Source organism: Camellia sinensis, chromosome 7 (genome assembly GCF_055761805.1).
Source record: "Camellia sinensis isolate YWXY chromosome 7, ASM5576180v1, whole genome shotgun sequence".
NCBI lineage: Eukaryota > Viridiplantae > Streptophyta > Magnoliopsida > Ericales > Theaceae > Camellia > Camellia sinensis.
In genome coordinates this window covers 119808210-119817742 of record NC_138967.1, presented here as the reverse complement: position 1 = coordinate 119817742, position 9533 = coordinate 119808210, and the positions used below count along the sequence as shown (strand labels likewise).

At 34.1% G+C, this 9533-nt stretch overlaps 1 long non-coding RNA gene across 2 annotated transcripts; it reads right to left on the bottom strand.

Annotated features, from left to right (window-relative positions):
* Nucleotides 1-239: 239 nt before the first annotated feature.
* Nucleotides 240-7436, bottom strand: LOC145795282 (uncharacterized). 2 transcript variants are annotated; one of them, XR_014335916.1, is made up of 3 exons: nucleotides 7063-7436; nucleotides 835-1130; nucleotides 240-751 (listed from the first exon to the last, which is right to left on the bottom strand). It is a non-coding gene; the product is annotated as an uncharacterized LOC145795282 (long non-coding RNA). The 2 variants fall into 2 exon arrangements; XR_014335915.1 differs by having other exon boundaries at nucleotides 823-1130; nucleotides 7063-7435.
* Between the last annotated feature and the right edge of the window lie 2097 nt (nucleotides 7437-9533).

The following is a 9533-nucleotide window of genomic DNA, read 5'->3' as shown; positions in this document are numbered from 1 at the left end:
ATTGCAATCTGGTTTGAACTACCCAATATTTCACAACTACAAGTTTGAAGCATTGATCAAGAGGATTGTTGCATTCAACGTACAGGCACAAATCGTCCCAAGTAGCATGAGTCATTTGCTCTAAACTATGATAGCAACACGACTCGTCTCTCGTAGCCTGACTCGTCTCATACCTTGAATGCAAACCAAAGGAAAACTAATGTATAGAAAGCATTAAACAATCATAAAGAATAAAATACTTGAAGAGATGAAAAGAAAAATTATTATAAACTTCTAAAACATCCATACATTTATTCAAACCGTTTCACAATCAAAGCCTAAGAAAAATCTACTTATATGGCTAGAGTTTCATCAAAACCCCAGAAATAGTAGCTTAGCCACTCATGGAGGAGTGAGAACAGGTGAAGGGAGAAGAAGCCACCATGGGAGACATTCTTCAAACTTCAGGTTCTTTTCCTTCTAAACCCTAGCCTCTCATTTTTCTCTAAAATATTTTCCAACCCCTGGAGTATCCTCTTCTTTTTCTTTTTATTCGTAGCAGAACAAACTTGAAATTTCACACACGCATCCCTAGGTGGGTTGCTCGAGTGCCCACAATTTTCACTCAAGCAATGGTGGGCTGGATATGCGGCGGAGCTTGGTGGCACGTGCAGTGAGGTGGCAGGTCGGGAATTTTCACTGCTCGCACGAAAAATCTATTTTTGCACCACTTTTTGCTTGAATTTGCATGTTGTCTGCCAAATCTATACAACTGCACAAAACACACAAAATAACCAAAATTCAAAGACTGTAAATGTAACTTAAGCGGCCTCAATGTGGTACCTGTCGGCCTACATCATATCTATCCCAGACGGAGTTCTTCCTCTCCTCATAAGCCTCAATATATGCTTCCTTAATTTCTTGGGCCTTAGTTGCCAGAGCCTCGATCAACTTCATCTCGGCTTCGGCAACCCTCTCTTCAGTAGCCTTGGCAAGGCCATTGGCTTGGACTTTGGCTTTCCAGGCTTTGGCCATGGCCACGGTGACAGTTGCTTGTTGTTTTTAACATTTTTTGTTCGAATTGTTGAGTTGACGAAGGTATTCTACTAACTTTTGAGTTTGCTTTGTCAGATATTTCTTTATCATCTCGGCTTTTAGTGTAAACGAATGACCATGTTGGACATATTGCAAAGGAAATAAATTAGTAAGTAAAATATTCTAAGTGTTAATTAAAAACACAAGTTAAGGAGTTTACTAGCACAGAGTATTACATCATTCAAGCGAAGTTCTCATACTCATTGTGGTCCCCGATTGCATCCGTGTTGGATGACAATAGTAACCCAGTAGAGAGGTTGGCAACAACTTCAAGATTCTTTGAGGTGTTATTTCTGACTTGTAGTACTAGATTGTTGAATTGGATCTCGGAGAACCAGGTGTCATTAGGAGTGGTGAACAAGATGAGTCTAAGTCGGGCAGATATAATTTGTTATTGTTATATGACTTTACATATATTGTTAATCTAACTTTACAAGTCGTGAAAATTTCTTGTAATATTTATGCTGCATTCCTTAAATTTAGGCCTTGTAAAATGTAGAAGTCGTACGTAATTTGATTTGAGAAACCCTGGAATAAGACTTAAGATATGAGATACGAATTATGTAATTAATTTTGTTTGAAATATCCGAAAAAGATCTTTGTATTGATCTTTTTTTTAAAAAAAAAAATTTTATTACTTTGTCGCGGTGCATTTCAATGTGCTCAATCTATTCAAATTTAAAACTAACTATAATCTTGTTAGTCCTCAGTCTTGGTTTTTATGATGTCTATTAATTGTGTTTTATTGTTATATTTGCTTGACATTATTTGACACAAAAATAGTATGATGTATATGATAAGCATGTAGTTTGAATTGCTAATATCCTTTTATTTTAACTATATAATGACTTTATGCTGTATAGGGATTTAATAAATGTTTATCATTTGTATATCATGAGTATTTCATTAGAGAAGATTTTATGGGTTGCGTGTATTTTACTCTCTAATGGTTTAGATTCAGAACTCTAAGAACAATTTATTTGATATTTGTTTTATGCTCTAATGATCTTTATCTAATGATGTTTGGAGTTGATCTTGTGTTTTGATTGAAGCTTGAAAGGTTTGGAAATGTTTAGAAATGTTTTAGAAATGTTTTTCTGATACCAGAAAGAACAAGGGATTACATCCTTTGCTAGAGTCGACACTAGGACGAGCTAGGGTCAACATGAGAAAACAGATTCAAAAGAGAAAAATATAATTTTAGAGGGTCAACAGCAAAACACTTAGGGTCGACACCTTGGTTCAGAAATTCAAAATTCTGTACGTGACTTGAATGTTTCCAACACCTTTTTTTCCACTCCAATGGTTGTTTTTTTCCCCTCCAACAATCATATGAAGATGAGAGACTATAAATATAAGATCTACACTAATTTACAAAGAGGGTGGTCGGGGACAAGAGGTGATCGAAAGAGAATTAATAATACAAGAAATTTGTGCTTTATTGGTTTAAATCCGACTTTTTAGGAGTTTAATGTACTAAATGCTCCAAGCATTTTTCTCCACAAATCATGTATAAGGCGTTGTTATACCCATAGGCTTGATTGTGAGTGTTTGAGAGAGAAACACTGGAGGATTTTTATAACACCAAAACATTGAGGATTTTTATAACACTAAAACAAGGGCAGTTTTGGTGGGTGTTTGTTTTGGGGAATTTAAAATCCTCGTTATAAAGGTCTCACAAGTACCTAATAAACTTTCCGGTGTAAAGTTATTTGCAGAATAGTGGAAATACTTGAGGTGGAGTTTTGAGGAGTGAATATAGGCTTGGGTTAAAGCCGAAACACTATAAATCTTGAATTTGCTTTCTCTTTTTCTCACTCTTATATTGGTTTATTATATCTCTTAATTGATTTCTCACACACACATTAGTGATTATTTTGAATAGCTTTCAATATCTTATTTGTGTTGTGCATTTTATTTTTATTAGGTTAATTATTTTAGCTTTTATTTGTTGACTCAATTCACCCCCTCTTAGGTTGCCTATCTGGAGTAACAATTCTTATGAGAGAAATGATATTTATGCTTCACTTTTTCCTAATTTCATTTGAATTCGGGTAATCCTGTTAACTCATGTGGCATTTTGATTTTGAAAATTGAAGTTAAAGACAAATGGTGGTCATTTTATTTAGCAAAAAGGTATATGCAAAGTGATCTTTTTTTCTTTTCTTTTCTTTTCAACAACAACATCATCTTATTATTGAGATCGAATCATCTAATGCTATTCAAAAGTACATAGAATCACACTAATTTCTCTACAATCCGTTTGGATTGGGTGATTTGAAGAGAAAATAAAACATAAAAAAATCATTTCTTATAGTTCATATCACTTGTTAGGGAAAATAGGGTGAAATGGAAAGAAATTAAAAAAAAAAAAACAATTTTTCTCAAAATTTTCATTATAAATCTCTAAAAGTGAAGAGAGAGAGAGAGAGAGAGAGAGAGAGAGAGAGAGAGAGAAAATCAACAAATTACTATTTTTTATAATACCAACACTATTTTTTTAGATATAAAATAAATAAAAATAAAAATAAAAATAGACCTTATTCGGATAATATAATATGAACCAATTTGTTTTTTTTCCTTATTTATCCAAGTAAGAAGAATAGAAAACACCACATTTCTCTTTCTTTCTTTTCTCTCCTCAGTTCCCTAATGAAGAGACTGACTTTGTTTTATAATACATTCAACTAATAGAAGAACCAAAATCATCACAAAAGAAACATCAAAGAACATGGATTTAATTATCAATAATTCATTGATTTCAACTATAAAATTTTAATAACAATCAATTTATCCCCAATTGGAGAAAGAATTATAATTAAACTCGAAAAATTAAATGATACCATTCTCTTCTAATCTTACACAACAACAAACAACAAATATACAAAGCCTTCTTTAATGACAGACCTAGAATCTTTATTTGCTAAATGCATATGGAGATTTAATAAGACTACAATCAAGACAAAAAATTCAGTATAATTAGAAATATGTTGATTATTTGGTGAGATTAGAGTCAAACAATCACAAACATGGTAGTTTTAAAATTGACAATAGAAAATTGCATGTTGAATAAATTGAAGCTTTTACTACCCCAACAACTAATTCCCTTTTTGAGTTTTCCACTTCCTCTAATTTGCATAACAAAGAAAATAGTAAAAGCTTAACACAATTCAAGGGGACTATTAACTTTCACAGTAAATCAAGGATATAACAGCAAAGTTGGGTACTCTAGAAAAAAAAAAAAAGAAATAAGAAAAAAAAATTGAAAGACATGGTCATTTTACATGAAATGATTCGATGGATAGTGAATGGAATAGAGATTGGAAAAAAATTGGCGGGTGCAAGTGCATGCTATGTGGGGGTGCAAATGTTGTCTGTGTAGGGTACAAATGCAATCTTTGTAGGGTGACAATATTGGAGGACCCAATGATTTGGAAATTTCCACATCTTGGTTATGCATAGACATGCCAATGACAATAAATGAACAAATAATGGTAGTCCTAGTGAAATGAAAACATTCGATAACTATTGAATAGGAAAATGCACAATTAAGAATGACAATATAAATGGGTAAAGTGCACAAGTAAGAATGAATGAGTAAAGTGCAAGTCAAACATTGACATCATAGTAGCCGACATGAAAATTTTAAAAAATAATGATTGGTTGAATGAAATGATTGGACGGAAGTGTGAATGGAAAAGATTGAGGGGGGTGCAAGTGAAGTTTGTGTGGGGTGCAAATGCAGTTTGTGTGGAATGCAAGTGTTAGAGGACCCAATAATTTGAAAATTTCCATATCTTGGTTATGCATAGAAATGATAATTACAATAAAGGAACAAATACATGGTAGTCCTAGTGAAATGAAAACATTCGATAAACATTGAATAGACAAGTGCACAATTGAGAATGACAATGACAATAAATAGGTAAAGTGCACAAGTAAGAATGAATAGGTAAAGTGCAAATCAAACAATGACATGATAGTAGCCAACATGATTCTTTTTTTTTTTTTTAAAAAAAAAAAAGATGGCTGGATGAATGAAATGATTGGATGAAAAGTGAGAATGGAAAATATTGAGGGGTGCAAGGGAAGTCTGTATACAGTGCAAATACTACAAGAAAAAGCGTTTTTGGCGACCAAAATTTCATTTTTCGTCGCTGAAAGTAGTAGAAATGGTGACTAAAATGAAATTAGTCGCCAAAATTGAACACTTTTGCCGACTAAAAGACTTTAGTCGCGAATACAATGGTTTTAGCGACTAAAAGGCAGTTTAGTCACCGAATGTAGGGGTTTTAGCGACTAAAGGTTGTTTAGTAGCCAAAAGTGATGGTTTTTGGCGACTAAAATAATTTAGTAGCCAAAAGTGATGGTTTTGGCGACTAAAAAGCAGATTGGTCGCCGATTGTAGGTGTTTTGCCGACTAAAAACAGACTGGTCACTGAAAGTGAAGCTTTTTGGCTACAAAAAAAAAATTAGTAGCTAAAAACTGAGTATTGGCGACTAAAATTCAATTTAGTAGCCAAAAGGGGACGTTTTTGGCGACTAAAAATAGGTTTCGTTGCCAAAACTGCTGATTTTTTATTGGAACTTTTTTTTTAGCGACAAAAAAATAATTAGTAGCCCAAAATAATAGAATTGGCGGCTATATAATGGTTTTAGTCGCCAAAAGTGGCCTAAATTTTTTTTTAGTAAATAATTTATTTTTTACATAAATTATATTTGAATTAAAAAAATTATATTTATAAATATTATTTTGTATTAATAGCGGTTAATATATATATATATATATATATTGCATATATATTAATGTGATGATGTTGTGGCATAGTGGAGGGAGTGTTTGGCAAAAGGTTTGGAATGGTGGTGGTGGGATGTCTCCGGTTCGAAACCTGCGAGCAACACAGGTTCAATTTTTTTTTTTTTTTAAATATGCTTTTGGCGACGAAAAAAATAGTCGGCAAATGTATAAATTAAAAAAAAATCACTATTGGCGACTAAAACTTTAGTCGCCAAATGTATAATTTAAAAAATATAAATGAGCTTTGGCGACGAAAATTTTAGTCGCTACAGAGTTTGTTTTTGGCGACTAAAAGTGGGTTAGTCGCCCATACCTTCCGCGACAGTTTTCCAGCGACAAACATGGCGACTAAAAAATTTAGTCGGCAAAACCTAAAACCCGACTTTTGGCGACTAAAAAATCACTTTTGGCGACTAAAAATTTAGTCGCCAAATGTGTATTTTCTTGTAGTGAAATGTAATGTATGAGGGGGGGTTAAGTGTTAGAGGACCCAAAAATTTGTCAATTTTCACATTTGGGTTCATGAATATAGACCAAGACAATAATAATAAAGGAACAAATACATATATAGGGTAGTCCTAGGAAAATGTAAACATAACTCGGTGATTTGGTAAAAAACATCCACAGGCAAGTATACCTGTAGGAATGGGTGCCATGTGCAAGTCCAACCTTGTCGAGATGAAATTAATGTAAAAAATAGGTTTTTTGAATGAAATGATGGCACGGAAAGTGAGAATGGAAAAGAACGAGGGGGTACAAGTGAAGTTCGTGTGAGGTGCAAGTATAGTCTGTGTGGGGAGCAAATGTGGTGTGTGAGAGGTGCAAGTGTTGAAGGGCCCAAAAATTTACCAATATCCATATTTGGGATCATAAATATAGACCATGAGAATGACAATAAAGGAATAAAAACATGGTAGTCCTAGTGAAATGAAAACATAACTCCCACTAGCGAAAATTCAAAAATATAACAAAAGGGAAATGAAAAAAAAAAATGAATGTATATTCAGTGGGGATAGAAAGTAGGTGCAAGTAATATGTGAAGGGTTCAATGATTTTCCACTACTAATTTTTCGTTTAGGCATTTCATCAAACAACTGATGGGCATAGGAAAATGATATAAACAACACAAAGGTTATCAATGCCAACAATGGTGAAGGTGAGAGAGATTGTGAGAGAGAGTGATGCATTACCTTCAAATTCAATGAGTGGCCTTGATTAATTTGGGCTTGCAATGTCAACTTGGAGCACTGAAGGAGAGTGAAAAGAGAGAGGTTGCCGGCGTAGGGTTAGCGTACCGAAAGAGAGTTGTGAATGGAGGAAGAGAGAATAGAGGGAGGGAGGAAATGTGTAGCACAGTGAGACAGAGTTGCAGATCAGAGCAGAGGAGAGAGAGAGAAACCTAGAAATAGTGAACAGAGTGAAAGGGGGAAGAATAGGGGACCGCGATGTCACTTTGTTTATAATATCAAATTCCCATGTTTTTGTAATAAATTTTCAACTATCCAAGGCTTTTGTAAATTGCAGTCTTCTTCCACTGATTTAGGTTTCTGATCTACTACCCCCATTGGGCAGTAATTCCCCCTTATTTTATTAGCAGTTGATAGTACAATTATTTCAACATGATAGGAAAGTTACAATGATGGTTGCTAGTACATTTATTTAAACATGGGAATATGAATTTGGAAAAAAGGTAAATTAACACGAACAAGGCTGTATAATTCGAATTTGAATTTGTCTGAATAGTCTAAGTTTTGGCTTATCGATCGTTCGATAACAAGGTGATAGACATAGTTGATAAAGGTGACAACCGCTATAGACAAGTGTTGTACCGCTCGTTCAGATAATCTTCCGACATGCATAGCAAAGTCAAATTCTTTAAATTAACACCCCCTCTGTTTCTTCTTTAAAATCATTTTGTCATTCCCTTTATTCTCTGAATTATCACTTACCTCCCTTGTCAGTTAATATCATTAATTAAATAATAAAATTACTATATTAATCTAGTTGCAAAATAATAATAATAATAATAATAATAATAATAATAATAATAATAATAATAATAATTTGTCTTTCTTTTTTGGCAAATCTGGTCTATGTAAAGGGAATTAATGGTCTACTGCCATCATCCTCTAACCTACCACAACTCCTCATCTTTTCTCCACCGTTGACACCCAAGGCTCCACCACCACCCCAAACATTGAGCCCCAAAATTCAATTGGGCAATGAGACTTGTGAATTGTTGGATCTAAATCAGAGCACTTAAACTTCCACGGAGAATATACCAATATTTACTTACAACCATAACCACCATTACAAAACCAAATCTAATAAAAAATGACTATATGATATTCAAATTTTATAGAGAGGTAAAGGGTTTCACACACACACACACAGAGGGAAATAACAAGGAGGAGGCTCTGATTTTGGGCCAAATCCGTGTGATACAAAAGCTCTCTCTCTCTCTCTTTCTCTCTCTCTCTCTCTCTATATATATATATATATATGTATATTGTAGCAAAATCTACTTCACACAATTAAAATCAAAAACCACATAATAAGATGAAATCTAGTTTTAACAATTAAAAATTGAATATATACTCAGAGGGGATTTTGTGTTGAACAAATGAACCGAGCTAAACTTGCACTGGCCTTTGTATTGGATTGCACAATCGGACTAGCTCACCTCAAATGATGGGTTATGTTAAGCGGTGAACTTGGATCTTGTGTCAAGCCAAGGACACACTGCGATAGTGGGCCGGGCTAAGCTAAATTTGGACTACAACCATGGATTGGGCTGACCGAAGATGGGTTGCTACCTAGAGCCAAGCTAGTAAGTGAAGGGTTGTGTGGGGCTTCGATCGATCAAGGAGAGAATGCCCTTGTGGGATTGACCAAGCCCTAAAGCCGATCGAGAAACTGACTTGAATTAGCTTGATGCAAAGGTTGTCTTAAGCTAGCGCTTTGAGGATGACGCAAGTGATTTCTCGGTTAGGGCATTCCACATGGCCTAATGGCATTGTTAGAAATTGGGCGCCCATGTGGCATGACCCTTAGAACCTTTTGAACCTCATCCAAATGGGTTTTGAATTTGAATTCAAACCTATTTGGATAGTCACTCAGGATATATATCTATCATATCATGATATAGATAGATGATATAGATATCAGATATTATCTCATTTAACAAATGGATAAATGAGATAAATATATTATATATCTGATATATGGTTATGGGTAACCAAGAGGAAAAACAACGTATGTTTTGTTTTCTACCCAAATACTGACTCTCTCCTAAAAACAAACGATCAAGTCATTTGCACTGTGGTTTCTGTGGGTGATATTCACCATTGTAATATCACCCCACTGCTGGGATTGATTGATTAGATTCTGGAAGCACGTGATTTATCCATGAGGTTTTAGATCGAATCAGGTATGATCTAAACATTTTATTCCGCTGCAAGTTTTGTGATCTCTGATTTACATTGGTATCAGAGCCATTGATGGATATTTTCGTGCTTTCTTTTATCATGTGTATATTTATAAAAGATATGGAGATCCAAAATATTTCATTTTTATGATCATTAATGTCATTTTTAAGAGCATAAATGATTTTATTTTGGAAAAAGGAGTCCGGCAGTACAAAAATCGGACCAAGAAGAAC